The sequence below is a fragment of the Sinocyclocheilus grahami genome, unplaced genomic scaffold (assembly GCF_001515645.1).
Source record: "Sinocyclocheilus grahami isolate Dianchi unplaced genomic scaffold, SAMN03320097.WGS_v1.1 scaffold71.1, whole genome shotgun sequence".
Lineage (NCBI taxonomy): Eukaryota > Metazoa > Chordata > Actinopteri > Cypriniformes > Cyprinidae > Sinocyclocheilus > Sinocyclocheilus grahami.
Window position 1 is genome coordinate 102,734 of NW_015505250.1, and position 6,806 is coordinate 109,539.

At 34.9% G+C, this 6,806-nt stretch overlaps 1 pseudogene; it reads right to left on the reverse strand.

Annotated features, from left to right (window-relative positions):
* Positions 1-6,806, reverse strand: part of LOC107585517 (WD repeat-containing protein 35-like) — a 25,600-nt pseudogene that overhangs the window by 8,166 nt on the left and 10,628 nt on the right.

The following is a 6,806-nucleotide window of genomic DNA, read 5'->3' on the forward strand; positions in this document are numbered from 1 at the left end:
GGCGAGGAATGGCAGAGGATCCCCTGAAAAACTTGTTGCATCTTTCCCAAAAAGACTCATGGCTGTATTAGATCAAAAGGGTGCTTCTACTAAATACTGAGCAAAGGGTCTGAATACTTAGGACCATGTGATATTTCAGTTTTTCTTTTTTAATAAATCTGCAAAAATGTCAACAATTCTGTGTTTTTCTGTGTTTAATACTTTCCGTACCCACTGTATATATCCTTTTGGGGGTTTGCAGAATGAATGATAATGGACAGCTTCAATGAGAAAAAAAAGATACATTATCATAAAAAATGTTGGGTTAAGTGAGATTTTTTTAAAAGATGTTAATACTTTTATTTGGTAATGATGCAGCAAGAGACAGTAAAGACATTTCAAATGTTACAAAAACTATTTCAAATAAATGCTATTCTTATATTACGAAAATATCATGATTTCCAAAAAGATATTTTGATCATAAGAAATCTTACTTGGGCACTAAATCGGCATATTAGAATGATTTCTGAAGGATCATGTGGCTGAAGGCTGGAGTAATGATGCTGAAAATTCAGCTTTGCCATCACAGGAATTAAGTTTTAAAATAAATTCTAATAGAAAATAGATTATTTTTAATCAAATAAATGTAGCCTTGGTAAGCATAAGAGACTTCTTTTAAAAACATTTTAAAAATCTTACTGACTCCAAACTTTTCAACGCCAGTGTATATTAAACAAACTTCCCACTGTTTTACTACAGTTTACAACAGAAACTGTGCTGATGTAATCATTTGAATGGTCTGGAAATTTCCAGTCACTCGGCACACCGCAGTGATGCAGGCCTGCGTCATGCACACCGACCCTTACGCCACTCATCTCACTCTACTTTACACTTGCCTCACTGTGACCTCACAGCTCTGTCTACCAGCCGTAATGAAGGATCCACCTCATTTATCGGTTAAACGGAGCCTGAGAAATGTTTCCAGTGGTTGTTCACTCAGTGAGGTTGTAAAGCACATCTGTCTTACCCATCTTACCCTGTGATTGGTGAAGATCTCCAGGGCCAGGTCTTCATAAAGCTGCCTCTGATCTGGAGTCAGTGTTTCCAGAGATTCCAGCTTAATAAAGGCACGTGAGCAAATACCAAACGCACGGTTGGCAGATGAGCAGATGGCTAGCAGAGAGTATATCTCCACAGCAGGGATAATATCCTCATAGTCAAGGAGATGGAGAGCTAGAAATAGAGAATAAAATAATTATTGCATTGTATCACATTTGAGGAACAAAATATTTTAATAAGACACACCTTTGCTGCTCACTGAATGTTAATTAAAAAAAAAAAATAGAATATTTTAATAAAACTGTTAAAAACGTTTTTTATTAAATCTCAAAATACATTTTTCATACTGTACAATATAATGATGTGATGCCTAAATTCACTTGTAGCAATTCTGATATTTGTTTTTAGTGTTTTATTTTTAATTTATTTAGAAAAATTGTATATTTTAATATTGGCCATTTATTGGTTATCTGTCATGACATGATAATAATTATCAGTTTCAGAATTTTAATATCAGTGCATCTCTAACTTAAAAAGCTTTTAACAGATCATTTTAGGATTTTAATATAATTATGCAATAAAAACACTGCTAACAAAAAAAGACAAAAAATGAACCCACACATATACGTATACATACATGCACACCTCTTTTCCAGGTGGTCCTGGATATGATGTCTGAATATGATCTGTGGTTTAAACATTTTGTCTAGACATTCGTGAAAGCGAATGTTTTTTGCGAGTGTGTATGTGTGAACCGAACGCTATAAAGACTTCATTTTGTGTTTGTTTTCTCAGTTCAGGTGAGCGATTTAACACTTAATGTGAGCAGACAAGGACAGACATACCATGCATGTATTCACAGACATTCACACACACAGATTTACAATATGGAGATCATTATTATTTTCAGCAAATGTATAATTATGGGTGAACTATTCCTCAGATTGCACCTGAAAATTACAGACAGAAAATCATTTTAAAAACTGAACCCCTTTAAGAGACTAAATAATGTAGAAAGATTGTAATATTAAGTGTGTATATACTATCACAACTCAACTTGGGTTTTATGTGTCACCTGTCCTCATGTCCACCTTGCCTTCGTACAGCTGTCTCCACACAAGCAGAAAGAAATGATAGACCTCTGCCCCACACCAGGCGTCATCCAGGATACGGCTGTCTGAAGACGACTCATCTTCCTCTAACAGCCCTGTTAATGCACTGGTAGCCTGAAATAAACCACACACACAAATTACCCACCACAAGGCTGCAAATGAGCCCTTCATCACAACTGATTTCCTGCCCCTCTGATGCTGTCGGACTGTGAGTCAGACTGCAGCTGCAGATAGACATGTGCCGGTATTCGGTAATGCGATATATCACGGTAATGAATATGCACGATATTGTTATCGTGGGCACTTCTAAATATCGTGCATAATTACATATTATTCCAAATTTTGAATGCATTTTAAGAATACTTCTCAGATCAACTGGTCAAAATGCACAACATGGCTGTATGCTGCGTGAAAGACGCGTGCGCACTCTGATGTAAACAAGCCCAGGTGAGAAGCCATGGCGGAGCATGTGAGAAGCTTTGAATGAAAGCGCACTTTCACTCTCTGACAGCAGATGGTAAACTGCAGAAATGCAGCCGTTACCCCGGAAACCCCCTAAACAAAGCAGCTGCACTACTTTCTGTTTCTGAAACGTGTTTAAATGATTTAAACAGCCATTCAGATTTGTGTATTTGCTATGATGTTCATCACAGTGCCAAATACTTAATTATTTAGACGTAATGGGCTATTTATTTTCAAACTTATGTCCTAGATATTGTTTGAAAGTGTTTTGATTCTTTATTGTTCGGTCACACTTTACATTAGGGCTTCATTAGTTAACATTAGTTAATTCATTAGTTAACATAAACTGCCAATGAAAAATTCTTCTGAACATTCATTAATCTTAGGTATTCCAATATTTAATTACACGTTTTTAAAATCGAAAGTTGCAACTGTGTTATTTAATGAGCTAACATGAACTAAAACTTGTATTTTTTTTTAACAAAGATTAATAACTTCTGTAGCAAATGTAGCTATTGCTCATTGTGAATGTTAATGCATTAACTAAGGTTAACTAATGAGGTCTTATTGTAAAGTGATACCTATTGGTCTTTATAGTTCTTTTGCACTTTAATCTGTGTAAAACTTTTAACTTTATACATTTTTCTGTATTGCTTTATTGTTTTTAAATGTTCAGTTATTTTTGTTATAAGAAAAAAGTTATTAAATCTGTTATACTGTATTATGACAGCACTTTTTTAAAACTAAATTTCAATATCGTGATAATACCGTATACCGTGATAAAAGCATTAGCAATTAATCGCAACATGAAAATTTGATACCAGCATATCCATAGCTGCAGACTACGGCACCGAGAGTTACCGACTACCACAGCTCTTTGCAAATATCACAAATAATAATAAACCTGTAGTTGCTTAGTTCTGCACTAAATCTAAACTACATCCAGGAAGCAGAACATCTGGAAATAGGTAACAGGAGTTTGGAGTATGTACTGTATGAGGATGTGTGAACAGTTAGAGTACCTCTGATTTCTTGCTCTTGGTTTTGCTTTGCTGTGAGCTTTTGATCTGGGTGTGGAAGTTGGGCTTTTCTGTAGAGCTCTACAGCCTCTAGAGTTTTGTTTTTCTCCAGCAGATGTGAGGCATATTTGGACAGCAGTGGCCCAATTTCCTTCATACTGTGGTTTTTGGCAAGTTCAACAGCTTTATTCCACTGAAAAATGCACACAATTAAAAAAATGTTTTATTGTTGCACATTTGTTACCATCATTAAACATCTAAACACCATCACAGACAGGTTTCATGAGCAGATGATGTCGCAGCTGCAACTGGATCTTTGAGTAGAACTGATGATGAGCACTGTGATCTCTCTGAACCGCTCATTTAAACTAATGACAGAAGCGGGAGAAAGAAATGGGTCTTTTGAAAAATGCATATTAAATAGGGCTGTCAAAATCTTTAACACAGATAACGGATGATTATTCTTTCATTCATTGTATGATTTCTAAAGATCTGATGATCGGAACTGTTGCAAGAGAAGCAGCACAAGTGTGTCTGTGTGTGCAGTGTTTATCAGATCAGTATGTGATGGAGAAAACACCTTCTTTATTGAATAATTTATTTAGAAATGATATCCAGAGATGTTTAACAAATGAAGGTTTTATGCAGACTTTGTACAGCAGAATTAATTTATGAAAGACTAAAACAATTATTAAATATCACCTGCAAGTAAAGGACAGCATCATTTGTACAAGCGTGGCTCACAAGACTATCTGCAAAAACCTCTTAGATAAAATATATGTATTAATAAACCCATACAAGTGGCCAGAAAGTTGAAAAAAAAACTTTATTATTTTGAGTTTAGCTGTGAAAAACATATATTCTGAGTTTTCTATCAAATTAGACAAGCAAAGAGTACTGTTGTTCTTTGTCTTTATATTTGTTGTGTCTTTGTTTATTTTTCTTTATTTTTTCAGATGCTTTAACTGCAATTAACAGATTAATCAGAATTATATATGGTATGTATATATATATATATATATATATATAAACATTCATAACATATCAAAACCATAGAGCAAGCTAAAGTCCTGTGTATGTTTATGTATGATCACTCACCTGGTTTAGATGCACACAGGCATCCACAGCTGCTTTGGGCTGGTTACATTTCAGAAATGCACTGATGGCCTGCTCACACATTCCCACGGTAACAAACATCTGACCAATGTCCTACACACACACAATAAAGCACAGTTCAATCCATCTTCAGACAACCTGAACCAAACATTACTGCTTGGTCTGTTTTAAGAGAATTAGAAAGACGGAGAGGGAGAAAAAACAAAAAGAGAAAGCACCCACTGGTAGAAGTTTATGGTTTTCTGGTAGGGAGTTTGCAAGTCTCTCCAGACCATCATAGTCCTCCAGCATATAATAACATTCAGCCAGACGCTCCTGATTACGACCCTGCAGGTAATACTGCACTGCATTCAACCTGTGGAACACATGATTATGGCAAAAATCATAATCACGATTATTTTGGACAATATTGTAATCACGATTATTTAACTCGATTATGAATGGGCCACATGAATATATATATATATCTATTTGATATATATATATATCAAATAGATATTTTTTTTAAATAAGGCTGCTATGACATCTACATTTTAGAGACTAGCGAAATGTCACAATTCTCAATAGGCTAGGGTAACTAATGTTAGTAAAAAAAACTAAAAAATGAATTAAACTAATTAAACTGTCAGTAGTACAATAAAAACAAAGAAGCAAAGGACAAATACAATAAAAATAAAGATACAAATGAAACAAACAGTGCTTTAAGTTTTATGCAAGTCTATAGTATTCAGCTAACAGCCCACTACAGAATAAAACAGCATAGTCTTCACTGTAAGAATTAAACTTTCTTTTTCTTATTAAAGCTAAAAAAAAGTTCTTCAGTCAAGAGCAGTGAGTGTTTTTCTCTGTCTTTTGTTGTTTGATTAATATTAAGCACACAGTCAACAGCAGGAATAGCCTGTCATCACCTTAAGAGCTGCATGGATCCAATTTACTATTCCACATATATTTTCATTCTCAACTGTTTACATTCACTTAAGACATAACCGACAAATGTTTACGTGAATATTCACCAAGTCCCACATTTTGACACATTTTTGTGTGTATTTGACCTAAGCTAAAAGATGAATTTACATGTCCGTGTTCTGTTCAGTCTCTATGAGTGCATGCACACAAATCCTCCTGTGGAACAGCGCAAGTTCTCTTTCGCGCTTTTAAAAACATTAATAAATCTAATCAACTTTAATAAATCAAGCATGTCCCATTTTGCAAAAGTCACGTTACATGATTTGACTGATTTGCACGTGAAAGCACACCACTAGAAAGGGGGTGGAATAGAGTGCAATAATCCGTGTATCATTCGATCATTCGTTTTTTGATTTAATATTGAAAGTAGAAAAATGAGAAAACTGCTGTTTTTTCGTTTTTTTCCAAAAACCAAAAACGAGAATTCAGCTTAAATTTTCGTTTTTCATTCATGGGTGGAAAAATTAATAAACAGCTTGAATATTCGATTTCTACATGTGGGCGGGAATTAAATGCCACTTTCTGCTGATTGATCAGCCGAAGATCAAACTGTGCTATCATCAGTTCTTCCACAGTATCACGCAGCAGAATAATAGTCCTCCACTGCTGCAGTTGTACGGATTAATAACCCATTTTATCAATTTCATATTTTTCTCATCAAACAGACTAATGAATAGCTCGACACAACTCGTACAGGGGCAGAGTCTAGACAGGTATTTCTTCTGTGTAGACCAGCAGTTCTTAAAGTGATAGGGGGTCCAAGAAATAATTTGCTATAGCCTAAAGTATTTCCAGACTGTAAAGTCGCTTTTTTATCATGATACATAGGCCTACTGTGATTTATTCCAAAGTGACTTATATGATGCATTTAATGTAAAATCATCTAAATGAAGTCTTTTAAAAGACAAGTATTCCCTGTGGTTCATGTTTGTGGCATGCGCCAGAAAGATGCTCAAGGAGACCGAGACGGGCTAAAGCAGCGCATTCTGTTGTTCTCTTTATTTTTCAAAGGCATGACATTTTGTAGTTATTTTGAACGTAACGTTACACAATTAAAAATATACATTTTACCATACGACTATAAATGACAGAG